Source organism: Equus przewalskii, chromosome 15, assembly GCF_037783145.1.
Source record: "Equus przewalskii isolate Varuska chromosome 15, EquPr2, whole genome shotgun sequence".
Classification (NCBI taxonomy): Eukaryota; Metazoa; Chordata; class Mammalia; order Perissodactyla; family Equidae; genus Equus; species Equus przewalskii.
The window spans coordinates 47,532,259-47,554,002 of record NC_091845.1 but is presented as its reverse complement, the minus strand read 5'-3'; the positions used below and the strand labels follow the sequence as shown (position 1 = coordinate 47,554,002).

Genomic DNA, 21,744 nt, shown 5'->3' with positions numbered 1-21,744 from the left:
ATCAAAGTAAAAAAATCTTCTGCACGGCAAAGGAAACCATCCACAAAACCAAAACGCAACCTAACACCTGGGAGAAGATACTTGCAAACCGTATATCGGATAAGGGGTTAATACCCAAAATACAGAAAGAACTCATACACCTCAACAACAAAAGAAATCAACAACCCAATTAAAAAAACGGGCAAAAGATCTGAGCAGTGACTTCTCCAAAGAAGATATCCGGATGGCCAACAGGCCTATGGAGAGGTGCTCAACATCATTAGCGATCAGAGAAGTGCAAATGAAAACTACAATGAGACGTCACCTTACTCTGGTCAGAATGGCTCTAAGTAGCAAGACAAGAGACAAGTGTCGGAGAGGATGTGGAGAGACGGGAACTCTCCTGCACTGCTGGTGGGAGCGCAGACTGGTGCAGCCACTATGGAAAGCAGTAGGGAGTATCCTCAGAAAACTAAGAATAGATCTACCGTTATGATCCGGCTAGCCCACTGCTGGCTATTCATCCAAAGAACTCGAAGACACAAATGCAGAAAGACACGTGCACCCCTAGGTTCACTGCAGCATTATTCACAACAGCCAAAACTTGGAAGCAACCTAGGTGCCCATCAAGGGAGGAATGGATAAAGAAGATGTGGTACGTATACACAATGGAATACTACTCGGCCATAAGAAATGATGAGACCCGGCCATTTGTGACAACCTGGATGGACCCTGAGGGTATTATGTGAAGTGAAATAAATCAGAGGGAGAAAGTCAAACACCGTGTGATCTCACTCATGAGCAGAAGATAAAAACAATCACAAACACACACAGAGCCACGGAGATTGGATTGCTGGTTACCATAGGGGGAGGGGGGAGGGGAGAGAGCAAAAGGGGTGATGAGGCTCACATGGGAGGTGACGGACTATAATTAGTTTTTGGGTGGTGAACACGATGTAATCTACACAGAACTCGAAATATATTACAACGTACATCTGAAAGCTATATGATGTTAGAATCCACTGTTACTGCAATAAAATAAAATAAAATACAATAAAATACAATACAATAAAGAAGTGTAGGAGCCTCAAGAGGCTGACAGGCTTTTGAAAAGTTATTCTAGGGATTTTTACGGCTTAGCTCAGGGCGGCAGACACCAGCCTGAGACACAGCTGTGACACAGTCACTAACTTCAACTAAATTATATTCCGACCGGAGGAAAATCAAAACTACTATAATAATAATAATTTATCAAAGGCCTCACTTTGTGCCAGATCCTGTGCTCACTGCTTTGCACCAACTATCTCATTTAATCCTCACATCCCAAAGCTAGGTTACCGCTACTCTCCCCATTTTAAAGGTGAGGAGACGGAAGCAGAATGATGGCAATCTGCCTGGAATTCACAGAAGGATTCTCTATGTAATGACGTGACTTTTGGACAAGACTTAAAGGTTTAACACATTACAGTGAAGATGCAGATCCCAGTATCACAGAACGCGAAAAACACTGAGTCCTGCCAAGTGCATTAAAACACTAATTATGGATCCTCACAATCTCTTGGCCTGTTTTCTCAGAGGAGGGAAAACCCAGTGTGAAAAACCCTTGATGAGAGGTCTGCAGAGGAGGACTACGTCTGGTCTTTAAAGCCGGGAACTATCCCAGTAGATTCGGAGTCAGTGGGCCCAGAGGAGGCCTTGAGCGTCTCTGTTCTTGGAAAAAGCCCCACAGGCTACACTTCCGTGCCCTTGGAGTTGGGCAGTTCAGTCATGCCCTACATCGGGACGTTTCAGTCAACAACGGGGGTCCCATAAGATTAGTCCCATGTGGCCTAGGTGTGTAGGAGGCTCTGCCATCTAGGATTAGGAGCTCCGTGGTGTTTGCACAGTCTCGAGATTGCCTGACTGTGACACACTCCTCAGAACTGATCCCCACTGTTAAGCAAAGCATGACTGGACTGCCTTAGATTCTCCACGGTTCCAGACCCTGCACTGTTTACATGACTGCACACGCAGAGGGCACCGTGTCTGAGGCAGAGAGCAGCTGGAATCACACAAGCTCTCGACAGAGAGTCAGGGAAAGGCGTGCTCTGCTTACACGACTCTCTACTTTTCTCTGTGTCTGAACCATTTCATAGCTAATCTGCTCTTTTTAACCGAACAGCTTTGCAGAAAAGAAAAAAAAAAAAAGGTTACCAACAAATACTAAACAAACCAATATAAACAATACATATTAAATAAGCCTAACCCTACTATGCTACTGAAAAGGCGTTTATTTCCCTGGGATAATTTTGACAGCATTAGATTGTTTTCCCAAGAGCAGCCAAGTCGAGGGAGATTATTTCGAATTCCACGGTGCTACAGATGCGGTCAGTAGCAACTGCAAGCTGGAAAGGAAACAAAGTTGGGTGTAATCCATTCAAGTTCACACGTTTCACCAGGGACAGCCTCCGAGCCTTTAATACTTATGTATGCATTTATCCATTTATTTAATCAACCACTACTAACGCCTACTACAGGCCAGACGCTGCTCTAAGTACTTTACGGCTATGAAATATCCTCTCACCTTTACACTCACCTATGGAGTGTGTATGATAATCATCCCCGTTTGACAGATCAGGAAACTGACACACAGAATGGTACGGTAACTTGCCCAAGTTCACACAGCCCGTAGGTGGCAGAGCTAGGACCCATTTGACAGAGTCTGGCTCCAGAGTCCACGCTCCGAATCACCACGCTTAGTCTCCAAAAACCTATAGAAAGCGCCAGCCTTAACCGAAAAGTTTTGTTTTCCCCACCCTACAGTCCCTACGCGGCCCCAGGCTCCAGGGCACTCTTTCAGCTCCTCTGACAGGCCATACTCCTCCCTTGCCCCGTCCCAACGCTCTCCCGCACAAGTCCTCCTTTTCTTGTAGGCATCTGCTCTCAGCTTCAACATCACTGCCTAAGCCACAAAGTCTATCAGTAAATGCCGTATTTCTCAGCACCCAACACGAAATAGTTTTTACGTATCTCCTAGGTAACTAGTCGCTGCCTATCTGTCCTTTCCAACTAGGCTGTGAGGCCCAGTACGTCAAACACCCTGTCAGTCTTGCTCACCAAGTGTCCAGACCACTGAACAACGCACCGACCAGAGGAAAGGAAGGACTTGTCCCAAGGTCAGCTCTCCAGACTTTCTGTGGAAGGAGGGAACGAACGGAGCACCCTCGAGCCTCACGCTTTCTCTGCCAGACTTTCAAGTGTGGGACACATACCTGTGCTCACAATGCTCCCCGGACAGCCCCCACCGCACCCCTAACAGCTAGACTTCCGCACAGTCAAGGGCTTTGGAAAGCACTGGCTCTGCACACAAACGTTACGTGGCCCTCGACAGGCCACTTCCCCTGAACCGGCCTGAGCTTCAGGGGCACAACAGGCTTCAGGAAAACCCCAACGGAACGTAGCCTCTAAAGGAGGGAGACCTGCACTCCTCAGAACGCATCGAGACCAGTGTCCTTATCGACTTCGCGTCTGTCCCTCCAAGAAGCCAAGACCCCGGGGGCCGCTTCAGCGCCCGACTCCCGGGCACCGCGTCCCCAGGCTGGCCCCGTGCCCGGCACACACCGCCCGTTCCATGAACGAGTGACGCGCACGAAGAGACCCCCCCCCGCCCCCCCCCCGCTCCGCGCGCCGCACAGCTGTCCCGCGACCTGACGGGCACCTCTCGGCGCACAAGCCTATTCCTCAGAAACACGCTCGCCTCCCACCAGCCCCCAGGCCCACGCCCCCAGGTACCTCTCCCAGATGGCATCATCTTCGCAGGCGCCCTGGTCGTCCGTGTCCGGCGAGCAGGAAGAGCGGGAGCTGAAGGAGGGCCACCTCAGGCCAGCGGCCATGGCTGTGGAGGGCCCGGGCTGCTGTGCCCAGCGGGGACACGGAGCGGCGTCCACGGACGAGCCCGGCCCGGGAGAGAGCCGCAGAGCGCGGCCGGACTCCGCGGGGCTCGGCTCTGGCCAGGCAGGCGCGGCTCGCCGACGCCTCCCACGCCTCCCGCGACGGTGGCCCGGCAGCCGCGCGCGCTCCTCTCCTGGCGGGCGCGCGCCGCCGCCCAGACGCTCCCAGGCCGTTGCCCCGCCCCCTCCAGCGGTGGACTGCGGACAGGGACAGGGACACCCTCCTGGGAGAACTCCTGGGGCCCCGCCCACACGCTTCGGACCTTCGCGGAGCGGGAAGGTGCGCTGACAGGGACGCAGGGTCCCCGCCAAGCTCGCTCTCGGGGAACTGCAGCCTCCTCCCTCGGGTTTTACTCGAACGTCAGACCCGAAACCACGCAACGTCTACAAGCAAACCCTTTGACATCAGTCTTAGCAGCCTATGTTCAAGTACCACGTCTGACTGGGCAATGGAAACAAAATACAAAATGAACAAACGGGACTACATCAAAGTAAAAAAATCTTCTGCACGGCAAAGGAAACCATCCACAAAACCAAAACGCAACCTAACACCTGGGAGAAGATACTTGCAAACCGTATGTCGGATAAGGGGTTAATACCCAAAATACAGAAAGAACTCATACACCTCAACAACAAAACAAATCAACAACCCAATTAAAAAAACGGGCAAAAGATCTGAGCAGTGACTTCTCCAAAGAAGATATCCGGATGGCCAACAGGCCTATGGAGAGGTGCTCAACATCATGAGCGATCAGACAAGTGCAAATGAAAACTACCATGAGACGTCACCTTACTCTGGTCAGAATGGCTCTAAGTAGCAAGACAAGAGACAAGTGTCGGAGAGGATGTGGAGAGACGGGAACTCTCCTGCACTGCTGGTGGGGGCGCAGACTGGTGCAGCCACTATGGAAAGCAGTAGGGAGTATCCTCAGAAAACTAAGAATAGATCTACCGTTATGATCCGGCTATCCCACTGCTGGCTATTCATCCAAAGAACTCGAAGACACAAATGCAGAAAGACACGTGCACCCCTAGGTTCACTGCAGCATTATTCACAACAGCCAAAACTTGGAAGCAACCTAGGTGCCCATCAAGGGAGGAATGGATAAAGAAGATGTGGTACGTATACACAATGGAATACTACTCGGCCATAAGAAATGATGAGACCCGGCCATTTGTGACAACCTGGATGGACCCTGAGGGTATTATGTGAAGTGAAATAAATCAGAGGGAGAAAGTCAAACACCGTGTGATCTCACTCATGAGCAGAAGATAAAAACAATCACAAACACACACAGAGCCACGGAGATTGGATTGCTGGTTACCATAGGGGGAGGGGGGAGGGGAGAGAGCAAAAGGGGTGATGAGGCTCACATGGGAGGTGACGGACTATAATTAGTTTTTGGGTGGTGAACACGATGTAATCTACACAGAACTCGAAATATATTACAACGTACATCTGAAAGCTATATGATGTTAGAATCCACTGTTACTGCAATAAAATAAAATAAAATACAATAAAATACAATACAATAAAGAAGTGTAGGAGCCTCAAGAGGCTGACAGGCTTTTGAAAAGTTATTCTAGGGATTTTTACGGCTTAGCTCAGGGCGGCAGACACCAGCCTGAGACACAGCTGTGACACAGTCACTAACTTCAACTAAATTATATTCCGACCGGAGGAAAATCAAAACTACTATAATAATAATAATTTATCAAAGGCCTCACTTTGTGCCAGATCCTGTGCTAACTGCTTTGCACCAACTATCTCATTTAATCCTCACATCCCAAAGCTAGGTTACCGCTACTCTCCCCATTTTAAAGGTGAGGAGACGGAAGCAGAATGATGGCAATCTGCCTGGAATTCACAGAAGGATTCTCTATGTAATGACGTGACTTTTGGACAAGACTTAAAGGTTTAACACATTACAGTGAAGATGCAGATCCCAGTATCACAGAACGCGAAAAACACTGAGTCCTGCCAAGTGCATTAAAACACTAATTATGGATCCTCACAATCTCTTGGCCTGTTTTCTCAGAGGAGGGAAAACCCAGTGTGAAAAACCCTTGATGAGAGGTCTGCAGAGGAGGACTACGTCTGGTCTTTAAAGCCGGGAACTATCCCAGTAGATTCGGAGTCAGTGGGCCCAGAGGAGGCCTTGAGCGTCTCTGTTCTTGGAAAAAGCCCCACAGGCTACACTTCCGTGCCCTTGGAGTTGGGCAGTTCGGTCATGCCCTACATCGGGACGTTTCAGTCCACAACGGGGGTCCCAGAAGATTAGTCCCATGTGGCCTAGGTGTGTAGGAGGCTCTGCCATCTAGGATTAGGAACTCGGTGGTGTTTGCACAGTCTCGAGATTGCCTGACTGTGACACACTCCTCAGAACTGATCCCCACTGTTAAGCAAAGCATGACGGGACTGCCTTAGATTCTCCACGGTTCCAGACCCTGCACTGTTTACATGACTGCACACGCAGAGGGCACCGTGTCTGAGGCAGAGAGCAGCTGGAATCACACAAGCTCTCGACAGAGAGTCAGGGAAAGGCGTGCTCTGCTTACACGACTCTCTACTTTTCTCTGTGTCTGAACCATTTCATAGCTAATCTGCTCTTTTTAACCGAACAGCTTTGCAGAAAAGAAAAAAAAAAAAAGGTTACCAACAAATACTAAACAAACCAATATAAACAATACATATTAAATAAGCCTAACCCTACTATGCTACTGAAAAGGCGTTTATTTCCCTGGGATAATTTTGACAGCATTAGATTGTTTTCCCAAGAGCAGCCAAGTCGAGGGAGATTATTTCGAATTCCACGGTGCTACAGATGCGGTCAGTAGCAACTGCAAGCTGGAAAGGAAACAAAGTTGGGTGTAATCCATTCAAGTTCACACGTTTCACCAGGGACAGCCTCCGAGCCTTTAATACTTATGTATGCATTTATCCATTTATTTAATCAACCACTACTAACGCCTACTACAGGCCAGACGCTGCTCTAAGTACTTTACGGCTATGAAATATCCTCTCACCTTTACACTCACCTATGGAGTGTGTATGATAATCATCCCCGTTTGACAGATCAGGAAACTGACACACAGAATGGTACGGTAACTTGCCCAAGTTCACACAGCCCGTAGGTGGCAGAGCTAGGACCCATTTGACAGAGTCTGGCTCCAGAGTCCACGCTCCGAATCACCACGCTTAGTCTCCAAAAACCTATAGAAAGCGCCAGCCTTAACCGAAAAGTTTTGTTTTCCCCACCCTACAGTCCCTACGCGGCCCCAGGCTCCAGGGCACTCTTTCAGCTCCTCTGACAGGCCATACTCCTCCCTTGCCCCGTCCCAACGCTCTCCCGCACAAGTCCTCCTTTTCTTGTAGGCATCTGCTCTCAGCTTCAACATCACTGCCTAAGCCACAAAGTCTATCAGTAAATGCCGTATTTCTCAGCACCCAACACGAAATAGTTTTTACGTATCTCCTAGGTAACTAGTCGCTGCCTATCTGTCCTTTCCAACTAGGCTGTGAGGCCCAGTACGTCAAACACCCTGTCAGTCTTGCTCACCAAGTGTCCAGACCACTGAACAACGCACCGACCAGAGGAAAGGAAGGACTTGTCCCAAGGTCAGCTCTCCAGACTTTCTGTGGAAGGAGGGAACGAACGGAGCACCCTCGAGCCTCACGCTTTCTCTGCCAGACTTTCAAGTGTGGGACACATACCTGTGCTCACAATGCTCCCCGGACAGCCCCCACCGCACCCCTAACAGCTAGACTTCCGCACAGTCAAGGGCTTTGGAAAGCACTGGCTCTGCACACAAACGTTACGTGGCCCTCGACAGGCCACTTCCCCTGAACCGGCCTGAGCTTCAGGGGCACAACAGGCTTCAGGAAAACCCCAACGGAACGTAGCCTCTAAAGGAGGGAGACCTGCACTCCTCAGAACGCATCGAGACCAGTGTCCTTATCGACTTCGCGTCTGTCCCTCCAAGAAGCCAAGACCCCGGGGGCCGCTTCAGCGCCCGACTCCCGGGCACCGCGTCCCCAGGCTGGCCCCGTGCCCGGCACACACCGCCCGTTCCATGAACGAGTGACGCGCACGAAGAGACCCCCCCCCCGCCCCCCCCCCCGCTCCGCGCGCCGCACAGCTGTCCCGCGACCTGACGGGCACCTCTCGGCGCACAAGCCTATTCCTCAGAAACACGCTCGCCTCCCACCAGCCCCCAGGCCCACGCCCCCAGGTACCTCTCCCAGATGGCATCATCTTCGCAGGCGCCCTGGTCGTCCGTGTCCGGCGAGCAGGAAGAGCGGGAGCTGAAGGAGGGCCACCTCAGGCCAGCGGCCATGGCTGTGGAGGGCCCGGGCTGCTGTGCCCAGCGGGGACACGGAGCGGCGTCCACGGACGAGCCCGGCCCGGGAGAGAGCCGCAGAGCGCGGCCGGACTCCGCGGGGCTCGGCTCTGGCCAGGCAGGCGCGGCTCGCCGACGCCTCCCACGCCTCCCGCGACGGTGGCCCGGCAGCCGCGCGCGCTCCTCTCCTCGCGGGCGCGCGCCGCCGCCCAGACGCTCCCAGGCCGTTGCCCCGCCCCCTCCGGCGGTGGACTGCGGACAGGGACAGGGACACCCTCCTGGGAGAACTCCTGGGGCCCCGCCCACACGCTTCGGACCTTCGCGGAGCGGGAAGGTGCGCTGACAGGGACGCAGGGTCCCCGCCAAGCTCGCTCTCGGGGAACTGCAGCCTCCTCCCTCGGGTTTTACTCGAACGTCAGACCCGAAACCACGCAACGTCTACAAGCAAACCCTTTGACATCAGTCTTAGCAGCCTATGTTCAAGTACCACGTCTGACTGGGCAATGGAAACAAAATACAAAATGAACAAACGGGACTACATCAAAGTAAAAAAATCTTCTGCACGGCAAAGGAAACCATCCACAAAACCAAAACGCAACCTAACACCTGGGAGAAGATACTTGCAAACCGTATGTCGGATAAGGGGTTAATACCCAAAATACAGAAAGAACTCATACACCTCAACAACAAAACAAATCAACAACCCAATTAAAAAAACGGGCAAAAGATCTGAGCAGTGACTTCTCCAAAGAAGATATCCGGATGGCCAACAGGCCTATGGAGAGGTGCTCAACATCATGAGCGATCAGACAAGTGCAAATGAAAACTACCATGAGACGTCACCTTACTCTGGTCAGAATGGCTCTAAGTAGCAAGACAAGAGACAAGTGTCGGAGAGGATGTGGAGAGACGGGAACTCTCCTGCACTGCTGGTGGGGGCGCAGACTGGTGCAGCCACTATGGAAAGCAGCAGGGAGTATCCTCAGAAAACTAAGAATAGATCTACCGTTATGATCCGGCTATCCCACTGCTGGCTATTCATCCAAAGAACTCGAAGACACAAATGCAGAAAGACACGTGCACCCCTAGGTTCACTGCAGCATTATTCACAACAGCCAAAACTTGGAAGCAACCTAGGTGCCCATCAAGGGAGGAATGGATAAAGAAGATGTGGTACGTATACACAATGGAATACTACTCGGCCATAAGAAATGATGAGACCCGGCCATTTGTGACAACCTGGATGGACCCTGAGGGTATTATGTGAAGTGAAATAAATCAGAGGGAGAAAGTCAAACACCGTGTGATCTCACTCATGAGCAGAAGATAAAAACAATCACAAACACACACAGAGCCACGGAGATTGGATTGCTGGTTACCATAGGGGGAGGGGGGAGGGGAGAGAGCAAAAGGGGTGATGAGGCTCACATGGGAGGTGACGGACTATAATTAGTTTTTGGGTGGTGAACACGATGTAATCTACACAGAACTCGAAATATATTACAACGTACATCTGAAAGCTATATGATGTTAGAATCCACTGTTACTGCAATAAAATAAAATAAAATACAATAAAATACAATACAATAAAGAAGTGTAGGAGCCTCAAGAGGCTGACAGGCTTTTGAAAAGTTATTCTAGGGATTTTTACGGCTTAGCTCAGGGCGGCAGACACCAGCCTGAGACACAGCTGTGACACAGTCACTAACTTCAACTAAATTATATTCCGACCGGAGGAAAATCAAAACTACTATAATAATAATAATTTATCAAAGGCCTCACTTTGTGCCAGATCCTGTGCTAACTGCTTTGCACCAACTATCTCATTTAATCCTCACATCCCAAAGCTAGGTTACCGCTACTCTCCCCATTTTAAAGGTGAGGAGACGGAAGCAGAATGATGGCAATCTGCCTGGAATTCACAGAAGGATTCTCTATGTAATGACGTGACTTTTGGACAAGACTTAAAGGTTTAACACATTACAGTGAAGATGCAGATCCCAGTATCACAGAACGCGAAAAACACTGAGTCCTGCCAAGTGCATTAAAACACTAATTATGGATCCTCACAATCTCTTGGCCTGTTTTCTCAGAGGAGGGAAAACCCAGTGTGAAAAACCCTTGATGAGAGGTCTGCAGAGGAGGACTACGTCTGGTCTTTAAAGCCGGGAACTATCCCAGTAGATTCGGAGTCAGTGGGCCCAGAGGAGGCCTTGAGCGTCTCTGTTCTTTGAAAAAGCCCCACAGGCTACACTTCCGTGCCCTTGGAGTTGGGCAGTTCGGTCATGCCCTACATCGGGACGTTTCAGTCCACAACGGGGGTCCCAGAAGATTAGTCCCATGTGGCCTAGGTGTGTAGGAGGCTCTGCCATCTAGGATTAGGAACTCGGTGGTGTTTGCACAGTCTCGAGATTGCCTGACTGTGACACACTCCTCAGAACTGATCCCCACTGTTAAGCAAAGCATGACGGGACTGCCTTAGATTCTCCACGGTTCCAGACCCTGCACTGTTTACATGACTGCACACGCAGAGGGCACCGTGTCTGAGGCAGAGAGCAGCTGGAATCACACAAGCTCTCGACAGAGAGTCAGGGAAAGGCGTGCTCTGCTTACACGACTCTCTACTTTTCTCTGTGTCTGAACCATTTCATAGCTAATCTGCTCTTTTTAACCGAACAGCTTTGCAGAAAAGAAAAAAAAAAAAAGGTTACCAACAAATACTAAACAAACCAATATAAACAATACATATTAAATAAGCCTAACCCTACTATGCTACTGAAAAGGCGTTTATTTCCCTGGGATAATTTTGACAGCATTAGATTGTTTTCCCAAGAGCAGCCAAGTCGAGGGAGATTATTTCGAATTCCACGGTGCTACAGATGCGGTCAGTAGCAACTGCAAGCTGGAAAGGAAACAAAGTTGGGTGTAATCCATTCAAGTTCACACGTTTCACCAGGGACAGCCTCCGAGCCTTTAATACTTATGTATGCATTTATCCATTTATTTAATCAACCACTACTAACGCCTACTACAGGCCAGACGCTGCTCTAAGTACTTTACGGCTATGAAATATCCTCTCACCTTTACACTCACCTATGGAGTGTGTATGATAATCATCCCCGTTTGACAGATCAGGAAACTGACACACAGAATGGTACGGTAACTTGCCCAAGTTCACACAGCCCGTAGGTGGCAGAGCTAGGACCCATCTGACAGAGTCTGGCTCCAGAGTCCACGCTCCGAATCACCACGCTTAGTCTCCAAAAACCTATAGAAAGCGCCAGCCTTAACCGAAAAGTTTTGTTTTCCCCACCCTACAGTCCCTACGCGGCCCCAGGCTCCAGGGCACTCTTTCAGCTCCTCTGACAGGCCATACTCCTCCCTTGCCCCGTCCCAACGCTCTCCCGCACAAGTCCTCCTTTTCTTGTAGGCATCTGCTCTCAGCTTCAACATCACTGCCTAAGCCACAAAGTCTATCAGTAAATGCCGTATTTCTCAGCACCCAACACGAAATAGTTTTTACGTATCTCCTAGGTAACTAGTCGCTGCCTATCTGTCCTTTCCAACTAGGCTGTGAGGCCCAGTACGTCAAACACCCTGTCAGTCTTGCTCACCAAGTGTCCAGACCACTGAACAACGCACCGACCAGAGGAAAGGAAGGACTTGTCCCAAGGTCAGCTCTCCAGACTTTCTGTGGAAGGAGGGAACGAACGGAGCACCCTCGAGCCTCACGCTTTCTCTGCCAGACTTTCAAGTGTGGGACACATACCTGTGCTCACAATGCTCCCCGGACAGCCCCCACCGCACCCCTAACAGCTAGACTTCCGCACAGTCAAGGGCTTTGGAAAGCACTGGCTCTGCACACAAACGTTACGTGGCCCTCGACAGGCCACTTCCCCTGAACCGGCCTGAGCTTCAGGGGCACAACAGGCTTCATGAAAACCCCAACGGAACGTAGCCTCTAAAGGAGGGAGACCTGCACTCCTCAGAACGCATCGAGACCAGTGTCCTTATCGACTTCGCGTCTGTCCCTCCAAGAAGCCAAGACCCCGGGGGCCGCTTCAGCGCCCGACTCCCGGGCACCGCGTCCCCAGGCTGGCCCCGTGCCCGGCACACACCGCCCGTTCCATGAACGAGTGACGCGCACGAAGAGACCCCCCCCCGCCCCCCCCCCCGCTCCGCGCGCCGCACAGCTGTCCCGCGACCTGACGGGCACCTCTCGGCGCACAAGCCTATTCCTCAGAAACACGCTCGCCTCCCACCAGCCCCCAGGCCCACGCCCCCAGGTACCTCTCCCAGATGGCATCATCTTCGCAGGCGCCCTGGTCGTCCGTGTCCGGCGAGCAGGAAGAGCGGGAGCTGAAGGAGGGCCACCTCAGGCCAGCGGCCATGGCTGTGGAGGGCCCGGGCTGCTGTGCCCAGCGGGGACACGGAGCGGCGTCCACGGACGAGCCCGGCCCGGGAGAGAGCCGCAGAGCGCGGCCGGACTCCGCGGGGCTCGGCTCTGGCCAGGCAGGCGCGGCTCGCCGACGCCTCCCACGCCTCCCGCGACGGTGGCCCGGCAGCCGCGCGCGCTCCTCTCCTCGCGGGCGCGCGCCGCCGCCCAGACGCTCCCAGGCCGTTGCCCCGCCCCCTCCGGCGGTGGACTGCGGACAGGGACAGGGACACCCTCCTGGGAGAACTCCTGGGGCCCCGCCCACACGCTTCGGACCTTCGCGGAGCGGGAAGGTGCGCTGACAGGGACGCAGGGTCCCCGCCAAGCTCGCTCTCGGGGAACTGCAGCCTCCTCCCTCGGGTTTTACTCGAACGTCAGACCCGAAACCACGCAACGTCTACAAGCAAACCCTTTGACATCAGTCTTAGCAGCCTATGTTCAAGTACCACGTCTGACTGGGCAATGGAAACAAAATACAAAATGAACAAACGGGACTACATCAAAGTAAAAAAATCTTCTGCACGGCAAAGGAAACCATCCACAAAACCAAAACGCAACCTAACACCTGGGAGAAGATACTTGCAAACCGTATGTCGGATAAGGGGTTAATACCCAAAATACAGAAAGAACTCATACACCTCAACAACAAAACAAATCAACAACCCAATTAAAAAAACGGGCAAAAGATCTGAGCAGTGACTTCTCCAAAGAAGACATCCGGATGGCCAACAGGCCTATGGAGAGGTGCTCAACATCATTAGCGATCAGACAAGTGCAAATGAAAACTACCATGAGACGTCACCTTACTCTGGTCAGAATGGCTCTAAGTAGCAAGACAAGAGACAAGTGTCGGAGAGGATGTGGAGAGACGGGAACTCTCCTGCACTGCTGGTGGGGGCGCAGACTGGTGCAGCCACTATGGAAAGCAGCAGGGAGTATCCTCAGAAAACTAAGAATAGATCTACCGTTATGATCCGGCTATCCCACTGCTGGCTATTCATCCAAAGAACTCGAAGACACAAATGCAGAAAGACACGTGCACCCCTAGGTTCACTGCAGCATTATTCACAACAGCCAAAACTTGGAAGCAACCTAGGTGCCCATCAAGGGAGGAATGGATAAAGAAGATGTGGTACGTATACACAATGGAATACTACTCGGCCATAAGAAATGATGAGACCCGGCCATTTGTGACAACCTGGATGGACCCTGAGGGTATTATGTGAAGTGAAATAAATCAGAGGGAGAAAGTCAAACACCGTGTGATCTCACTCATGAGCAGAAGATAAAAACAATCACAAACACACACAGAGCCACGGAGATTGGATTGCTGGTTACCATAGGGGGAGGGGGGAGGGGAGAGAGCAAAAGGGGTGATGAGGCTCACATGGGAGGTGACGGACTATAATTAGTTTTTGGGTGGTGAACACGATGTAATCTACACAGAACTCGAAATATATTACAACGTACATCTGAAAGCTATATGATGTTAGAATCCACTGTTACTGCAATAAAATAAAATACAATACAATAAAATACAATACAATAAAGAAGTGTAGGAGCCTCAAGAGGCTGACAGGCTTTTGAAAAGTTATTCTAGGGATTTTTACGGCTTAGCTCAGGGCGGCAGACACCAGCCTGAGACACAGCTGTGACACAGTCACTAACTTCAACTAAATTATATTCCGACCGGAGGAAAATCAAAACTACTATAATAATAATAATTTATCAAAGGCCTCACTTTGTGCCAGATCCTGTGCTAACTGCTTTGCACCAACTATCTCATTTAATCCTCACATCCCAAAGCTAGGTTACCGCTACTCTCCCCATTTTAAAGGTGAGGAGACGGAAGCAGAATGATGGCAATCTGCCTGGAATTCACAGAAGGATTCTCTATGTAATGACGTGACTTTTGGACAAGACTTAAAGGTTTAACACATTACAGTGAAGATGCAGATCCCAGTATCACAGAACGCGAAAAACACTGAGTCCTGCCAAGTGCATTAAAACACTAATTATGGATCCTCACAATCTCTTGGCCTGTTTTCTCAGAGGAGGGAAAACCCAGTGTGAAAAACCCTTGATGAGAGGTCTGCAGAGGAGGACTACGTCTGGTCTTTAAAGCCGGGAACTATCCCAGTAGATTCGGAGTCAGTGGGCCCAGAGGAGGCCTTGAGCGTCTCTGTTCTTTGAAAAAGCCCCACAGGCTACACTTCCGTGCCCTTGGAGTTGGGCAGTTCGGTCATGCCCTACATCGGGACGTTTCAGTCCACAACGGGGGTCCCAGAAGATTAGTCCCATGTGGCCTAGGTGTGTAGGAGGCTCTGCCATCTAGGATTAGGAACTCGGTGGTGTTTGCACAGTCTCGAGATTGCCTGACTGTGACACACTCCTCAGAACTGATCCCCACTGTTAAGCAAAGCATGACGGGACTGCCTTAGATTCTCCACGGTTCCAGACCCTGCACTGTTTACATGACTGCACACGCAGAGGGCACCGTGTCTGAGGCAGAGAGCAGCTGGAATCACACAAGCTCTCGACAGAGAGTCAGGGAAAGGCGTGCTCTGCTTACACGACTCTCTACTTTTCTCTGTGTCTGAACCATTTCATAGCTAATCTGCTCTTTTTAACCGAACAGCTTTGCAGAAAAGAAAAAAAAAAAAAGGTTACCAACAAATACTAAACAAACCAATATAAACAATACATATTAAATAAGCCTAACCCTACTATGCTACTGAAAAGGCGTTTATTTCCCTGGGATAATTTTGACAGCATTAGATTGTTTTCCCAAGAGCAGCCAAGTCGAGGGAGATTATTTCGAATTCCACGGTGCTACAGATGCGGTCAGTAGCAACTGCAAGCTGGAAAGGAAACAAAGTTGGGTGTAATCCATTCAAGTTCACACGTTTCACCAGGGACAGCCTCCGAGCCTTTAATACTTATGTATGCATTTATCCATTTATTTAATCAACCACTACTAACGCCTACTACAGGCCAGACGCTGCTCTAAGTACTTTACGGCTATGAAATATCCTCTCACCTTTACACTCACCTATGGAGTGTGTATGATAATCATCCCCGTTTGACAGATCAGGAAACTGACACACAGAATGGTACGGTAACTTGCCCAAGTTCACACAGCCCGTAGGTGGCAGAGCTAGGACCCATCTGACAGAGTCTGGCTCCAGAGTCCACGCTCCGAATCACCACGCTTAGTCTCCAAAAACCTATAGAAAGCGCCAGCCTTAACCGAAAAGTTTTGTTTTCCCCACCCTACAGTCCCTACGCGGCCCCAGGCTCCAGGGCACTCTTTCAGCTCCTCTGACAGGCCATACTCCTCCCTTGCCCCGTCCCAACGCTCTCCCGCACAAGTCCTCCTTTTCTTGTAGGCATCTGCTCTCAGCTTCAACATCACTGCCTAAGCCACAAAGTCTATCAGTAAATGCCGTATTTCTCAGCACCCAACACGAAATAGTTTTTACGTATCTCCTAGGTAACTAGTCGCTGCCTATCTGTCCTTTCCAACTAGGCTGTGAGGCCCAGTACGTCAAACACCCTGTCAGTCTTGCTCACCAAGTGTCCAGACCACTGAACAACGCACCGACCAGAGGAAAGGAAGGACTTGTCCCAAGGTCAGCTCTCCAGACTTTCTGTGGAAGGAGGGAACGAACGGAGCACCCTCGAGCCTCACGCTTTCTCTGCCAGACTTTCAAGTGTGGGACACATACCTGTGCTCACAATGCTCCCCGGACAGCCCCCACCGCACCCCTAACAGCTAGACTTCCGCACAGTCAAGGGCTTTGGAAAGCACTGGCTCTGCACACAAACGTTACGTGGCCCTCGACAGGCCACTTCCCCTGAACCGGCCTGAGCTTCAGGGGCACAACAGGCTTCAGGAAAACCCCAACGGAACGTAGCCTCTAAAGGAGGGAGACCTGCACTCCTCAGAACGCATCGAGACCAGTGTCCTTATCGACTTCGCGTCTGTCCCTCCAAGAAGCCAAGACCCCGGGGGCCGCTTCAGCGCCCGACTCCCGGGCACCGCGTCCCCAGGCTGGCCCCGTGCCCGGCACACACCGCCCGTTCCATGAACGAGTGACGCGCACGAAGAGACCCCCCCCCGCCCCCCCCCCCGCTCCGCGCGCCGCACAGCTGTCCCGCGACCTGACGGGCACCTCTCGGCGCACAAGCCTATTCCTCAGAAACACGCTCGCCTCCCACCAGCCCCCAGGCCCACGCCCCCAGGTACCTCTCCCAGATGGCATCATCTTCGCAGGCGCCCTGGTCGTCCGTGTCCGGCGAGCAGGAAGAGCGGGAGCTGAAGGAGGGCCACCTCAGGCCAGCGGCCATGGCTGTGGAGGGCCCGGGCTGCTGTGCCCAGCGGGGACACGGAGCGGCGTCCACGGACGAGCCCGGCCCGGGAGAGAGCCGCAGAGCGCGGCCGGACTCCGCGGGGCTCGGCTCTGGCCAGGCAGGCGCGGCTCGCCGACGCCTCCCACGCCTCCCGCGACGGTGGCCCGGCAGCCGCGCGCGCTCCTCTCCTCGCGGGCGCGCGCCGCCGCCCAGACGCTCCCAGGCCGTTGCCCCGCCCCCTCCGGCGGTGGACTGCGGACAGGGACAGGGACACCCTCCTGGGAGAACTCCTGGGGCCCCGCCCACACGCTTCGGACCTTCGCGGAGCGGGAAGGTGCGCTGACAGGGACGCAGGGTCCCCGCCAAGCTCGCTCTCGGGGAACTGCAGCCTCCTCCCTCGGGTTTTACTCGAACGTCAGACCCGAAACCACGCAACGTCTACAAGCAAACCCTTTGACATCAGTCTTAGCAGCCTATGTTCAAGTACCACGTCTGACTGGGCAATGGAAACAAAATACAAAATGAACAAACGGGACTACATCAAAGTAAAAAAATCTTCTGCACGGCAAAGGAAACCATCCACAAAACCAAAACGCAACCTAACACCTGGGAGAAGATACTTGCAAACCGTATGTCGGATAAGGGGTTAATACCCAAAATACAGAAAGAACTCATACACCTCAACAACAAAACAAATCAACAACCCAATTAAAAAAACGGGCAAAAGATCTGAGCAGTGACTTCTCCAAAGAAGATATCCGGATGGCCAACAGGCCTATGGAGAGGTGCTCAACATCATGAGCGATCAGACAAGTGCAAATGAAAACTACCATGAGACGTCACCTTACTCTGGTCAGAATGGCTCTAAGTAGCAAGACAAGAGACAAGTGTCGGAGAGGATGTGGAGAGACGGGAACTCTCCTGCACTGCTGGTGGGGGCGCAGACTGGTGCAGCCACTATGGAAAGCAGTAGGGAGTATCCTCAGAAAACTAAGAATAGATCTACCGTTATGATCCGGCTATCCCACTGCTGGCTATTCATCCAAAGAACTCGAAGACACAAATGCAGAAAGACACGTGCACCCCTAGGTTCACTGCAGCATTATTCACAACAGCCAAAACTTGGAAGCAACCTAGGTGCCCATCAAGGGAGGAATGGATAAAGAAGATGTGGTACGTATACACAATGGAATACTACTCGGCCATAAGAAATGATGAGACCCGGCCATTTGTGACAACCTGGATGGACCCTGAGGGTATTATGTGAAGTGAAATAAATCAGAGGGAGAAAGTCAAACACCGTGTGATCTCACTCATGAGCAGAAGATAAAAACAATCACAAACACACACAGAGCCACGGAGATTGGATTGCTGGTTACCATAGGGGGAGGGGGGAGGGGAGAGAGCAAAAGGGGTGATGAGGCTCACATGGGAGGTGACGGACTATAATTAGTTTTTGGGTGGTGAACACGATGTAATCTACACAGAACTCGAAATATATTACAACGTACATCTGAAAGCTATATGATGTTAGAATCCACTGTTACTGCAATAAAATAAAATAAAATACAATAAAATACAATACAATAAAGAAGTGTAGGAGCCTCAAGAGGCTGACAGGCTTTTGAAAAGTTATTCTAGGGATTTTTACGGCTTAGCTCAGGGCGGCAGACACCAGCCTGAGACACAGCTGTGACACAGTCACTAACTTCAACTAAATTATATTCCGACCGGAGGAAAATCAAAACTACTATAATAATAATAATTTATCAAAGGCCTCACTTTGTGCCAGATCCTGTGCTAACTGCTTTGCACCAACTATCTCATTTAATCCTCACATCCCAAAGCTAGGTTACCGCTACTCTCCCCATTTTAAAGGTGAGGAGACGGAAGCAGAATGATGGCAATCTGCCTGGAATTCACAGAAGGATTCTCTATGTAATGACGTGACTTTTGGACAAGACTTAAAGGTTTAACACATTACAGTGAAGATGCAGATCCCAGTATCACAGAACGCGAAAAACACTGAGTCCTGCCAAGTGCATTAAAACACTAATTATGGATCCTCACAATCTCTTGGCCTGTTTTCTCAGAGGAGGGAAAACCCAGTGTGAAAAACCCTTGATGAGAGGTCTGCAGAGGAGGACTACGTCTGGTCTTTAAAGCCGGGAACTATCCCAGTAGATTCGGAGTCAGTGGGCCCAGAGGAGGCCTTGAGCGTCTCTGTTCTTGGAAAAAGCCCCACAGGCTACACTTCCGTGCCCTTGGAGTTGGGCAGTTCAGTCATGCCCTACATCGGGACGTTTCAGTCAACAACGGGGGTCCCAGAAGATTAGTCCCATGTGGCCTAGGTGTGTAGGAGGCTCTGCCATCTAGGATTAGGAACTCCGTGGTGTTTGCACAGTCTCGAGATTGCCTGACTGTGACACACTCCTCAGAACTGATCCCCACTGTTAAGCAAAGCATGACGGGACTGCCTTAGATTCTCCACGGTTCCAGACCCTGCACTGTTTACATGACTGCACACGCAGAGGGCACCGTGTCTGAGGCAGAGAGCAGCTGGAATCACACAAGCTCTCGACAGAGAGTCAGGGAAAGGCGTGCTCTGCTTACACGACTCTCTACTTTTCTCTGTGTCTGAACCATTTCATAGCTAATCTGCTCTTTTTAACCGAACAGCTTTGCAGAAAAGAAAAAAAAAAAAAGGTTACCAACAAATACTAAACAAACCAATATAAACAATACATATTAAATAAGCCTAACCCTACTATGCTACTGAAAAGGCGTTTATTTCCCTGGGATAATTTTGACAGCATTAGATTGTTTTCCCAAGAGCAGCCAAGTCGAGGGAGATTATTTCGAATTCCACGGTGCTACAGATGCGGTCAGTAGCAACTGCAAGCTGGAAAGGAAACAAAGTTGGGTGTAATCCATTCAAGTTCACACGTTTCACCAGGGACAGCCTCCGAGCCTTTAATACTTATGTATGCATTTATCCATTTATTTAATCAACCACTACTAACGCCTACTACAGGCCAGACGCTGCTCTAAGTACTTTACGGCTATGAAATATCCTCTCACCTTTACACTCACCTATGGAGTGTGTATGATAATCATCCCCGTTTGACAGATCAGGAAACTGACACACAGAATGGTACGGTAACTTGCCCAAGTTCACACAGCCCGTAGGTGGCAGAGCTAGGACCCATTTGACAGAGTCTGGCTCCAGAGTCCACGCTCCGAATCACCACGCTTAGTCTCCAAAAACCTATAGAAAGCGCCAGCCTTAACCGAAAAGTTTTGTTTTCCCCACCCTACAGTCCCTACGCGGCCCCAGGCTCCAGGGCACTCTTTCAGCTCCTCTGACAGGCCATACTCCTCCCTTGCCCCGTCCCAACGCTCTCCCGCACAAGTCCTCCTTTTCTTGTAGGCATCTGCTCTCAGCTTCAACATCACTGCCTAAGCCACAAAGTCTATCAGTAAATGCCGTATTTCTCAGCACCCAACACGAAATAGTTTTTACGTATCTCCTAGGTAACTAGTCGCTGCCTATCTGTCCTTTCCAACTAGGCTGTGAGGCCCAGTACGTCAAACACCCTGTCAGTCTTGCTCACCAAGTGTCCAGACCACTGAACAACGCACCGACCAGAGGAAAGGAAGGACTTGTCCCAAGGTCAGCTCTCCAGACTTTCTGTGGAAGGAGGGAACGAACGGAGCACCCTCGAGCCTCACGCTTTCTCTGCCAGACTTTCAAGTGTGGGACACATACCTGTGCTCACAATGCTCCCCGGACAGCCCCCACCGCACCCCTAACAGCTAGACTTCCGCACAGTCAAGGGCTTTGGAAAGCACTGGCTCTGCACACAAACGTTACGTGGCCCTCGACAGGCCACTTCCCCTGAACCGGCCTGAGCTTCAGGGGCACAACAGGCTTCAGGAAAACCCCAACGGAACGTAGCCTCGAAAGGAGGGAGACCTGCACTCCTCAGAACGCATCGAGACCAGTGTCCTTATCGACTTCGCGTCTGTCCCTCCAAGAAGCCAAGACCCCGGGGGCCGCTTCAGCGCCCGACTCCCGGGCACCGCGTCCCCAGGCTGGCCCCGTGCCCGGCACACACCGCCCGTTCCATGAACGAGTGACGCGCACGAAGAGACCCCCCCCCCCCCCCCCCCCCCCGCTCCGCGCGCCGCACAGCTGTCCCGCGACCTGACGGGCACCTCTCGGCGCACAAGCCTATTCCTCAGAGACACGCTCGCCTCCCACCAGCCCCCAGGCCCACGCCCCCAGGTACCTCTCCCAGATGGCATCATCTTCGCAGGCGCCCTGGTCGTCCGTGTCCGGCGAGCAGGAAGAGCGGGAGCTGAAGGAGGGCCACCTCAGGCCAGCGGCCGTGGCTGTGGAGGGCCCGGGCTGCTGTGCCCAGCGGGGACACGGAGCGGCGTCCACGGACGAGCCCGGCCCGGGAGAGAGCCGCAGAGCGCGGCCGGACTCCGCGGGGCTCGGCTCTGGGCAGGCAGGCGCGGCTCGCCGACGCCTCCCACGCCTCCCGCGACGGTGGCCCGGCAGCCGCGCGCGCTCCTCTCCTCGCGGGCGCGCGCCGCCGCCCAGACGCTCCCAGGCCGTTGCCCCGCCCCCTCCGGCGGTGGACTGCGGACAGGGACAGGGACACCCTCCTGGGAGAACTCCTGGGGCCCCGCCCACACGCT

The 21,744-nt window shown here is 51.9% G+C and overlaps 1 protein-coding gene across 1 annotated transcript in view; it reads left to right on the top strand.

Annotated features, from left to right (window-relative positions):
- The window catches only part of LOC103547110 (caspase-14-like), a 98,977-nt gene that overhangs the window by 18,455 nt on the left and 58,778 nt on the right, over positions 1–21,744 (top strand). The window lies entirely within an intron of this gene.